Source organism: Cebus imitator, unplaced genomic scaffold (genome assembly GCF_001604975.1).
Source record: "Cebus imitator isolate Cc_AM_T3 unplaced genomic scaffold, Cebus_imitator-1.0 Scaffold879, whole genome shotgun sequence".
Lineage (NCBI taxonomy): Eukaryota > Metazoa > Chordata > Mammalia > Primates > Cebidae > Cebus > Cebus imitator.
In genome coordinates this window covers 214,040-215,384 of record NW_016108194.1, presented here as the reverse complement: position 1 = coordinate 215,384, position 1,345 = coordinate 214,040, and the positions used below count along the sequence as shown (strand labels likewise).

At 51.2% G+C, this 1,345-nt stretch overlaps 1 protein-coding gene across 2 annotated transcripts in view; it reads left to right on the top strand.

Annotated features, from left to right (window-relative positions):
* The window catches only part of LOC108298062 (cAMP-dependent protein kinase catalytic subunit PRKX), a 60,595-nt gene that overhangs the window by 29,334 nt on the left and 29,916 nt on the right, over nucleotides 1-1,345 (top strand). The window lies entirely within an intron of this gene.

Sequence of the window (1,345 nt, the reverse complement as noted above, 5' to 3'; positions counted from 1 at the left end):
CCACTGTCACCCAGGCTGGAGTGCAGTGGCACATTCTTAGCTCACTGCAACCTCCGCCTCCTAGGTTCAAGCAATTCTCTTGCGTCAGCCTCCAGAGTAGCTGGGACTATAGGCACGCATCACTACACCTGGCTAATTCTGTATTTTTAGTAGAGATGGGATTTCACCATGTTGGCCAGGCTGGTCTTGAGCTCCTGGTCTCAAGTGATCTGCCCACCTTGGCTTCCCAAAGTACTGGGATGAGTAGCGTGAGCCACCGCGGGTGGCCTAAATGAGTTCTTGAATTATTCTTTTCAGTGCCACTTTTTTTTTTTTTTGAGGTATAAAGAATTTTCTTTTTAATTTTATTTATTTTAAAAACTTTTGTTTTAGGTTCAGGGGTACATTTGGAGGTTTGTTACATGGGCAAACTGCATGCCACTTGGTGAACCGATTTTGCCACCCAGGTAATAAGCATCGTACCTGGCTGGTAGATTTCCCATCCTCATCCTGCTCCCCACTTCCACCTTCCAGCCCCCGGTGTCTGTTGTCCCCTCCCTGTGTCCGCCCTCTCTACCTTCCAGCGCCCGGTGTCTGTGGTTCCCCTTCTCTGTGTCCGCCCCCCTCCACCTTCCTGCGCCGGGTGTCTGTGGCTACCCCCACTGTGTCCATCCCTCGCTACCTTCCCGCGCCCGGTGTCTGTGGATCCCCCCCTCTCTGTGTCCGCCCCCTTCCCCCCTCCGGCACCGGTGTCTATGGTTCCCCCTCTGTCTGTGTCCGCCCCCCTCCACCCTCTGGCGCCCGGTGTCTGTGATTCCCCCTCTCTCTGTGGCTCCCCCTCTCTCTGTGGCTCCCCCTCTCTCTGTGTCCGCACCCTCCACCCTCCGGCACCGACGTCTCTTGCTCCCCGTCTCTATGTCCACGTGTCGCCAGTGTTTAGCTCCCGCATATAAGTGGGAACGTGGTGCTTGGCATGTAAGTGCACTTAGGAGAACGGCCTCTCCACCTCCATCCATGTTGCTGCAGGGGGCATGATATTCTTTTTCCTTTAATTTTAATTTTATTCTTTATGATTTATCCTAAGGCAGGTATGTGTAACTCAAAAAACCAGAGTTTTTTTGCTTTTGAGTAACAGTGGTAACAGTACCAGCCACAGTAGCAAGGATGAGAAAACCAATTCTTAGTTTCCAAGCCCGTTAATAATTGTTTCTATGGAAAGGAATAGGCAAAAGTAATGTTACTGTCTTTCCCCCATCAAATACTGCACAGGAGGGAAAGGGGGCATGGTGTTACTCAACTAAGTTATTGCAACAGTCACAGCTTCTAAGGTGGCTGCATTAGCCAAGCACCACTGAGTTTTGTGGGG